The sequence below is a fragment of the Crinia signifera genome, chromosome 6 (assembly GCF_055691185.1).
Source record: "Crinia signifera chromosome 6, ASM5569118v1, whole genome shotgun sequence".
Taxonomy (NCBI): domain Eukaryota; kingdom Metazoa; phylum Chordata; class Amphibia; order Anura; family Myobatrachidae; genus Crinia; species Crinia signifera.
In genome coordinates, this window is record NC_139222.1 from 276,887,283 (window position 1) to 276,887,753 (window position 471).

The window sequence follows — 471 nt, forward strand, 5'->3', positions numbered from 1 at the left end:
AGGGCTTGCACCGGCTCTGTCCAGCCTCAGACTTCAGGGGGTGGCCACAAGTTTCTGGCTGATGCTGCGCTGACAGCCTGGCTCTGTACAGGTAGTGGAGCTGCTTGTGTCTGACCTGCTGCTTACACTCACTTACACTTCGCTGTGGGGGTACCAATGTGCAGCACGCATGTGGCAAGGTGACCTGTAGATCACAGTGTGATGGGCTCTGCTGTATAGAAGTGTCAAGCGCTTACTAATACCCCTTTCTCACTGCAGCTCTTAAATGGTAATTTCTCGTTTTTTAGGCCTTTTAAATGGGTAGAGCTGCAGTGGGAAAGCTGTAGGGTGCTTTACCCGTTTAACAAATACCGGTATTTGTTAAACGGGTAAAAAGCAGTGTTTTACCCATTTATGACCCTTTTTTTGGCAGTGGGAAAGGGTCTTAAACGGTATCCCACACTGGTCTCCCCCCTCCCCTGGTACCTGTCC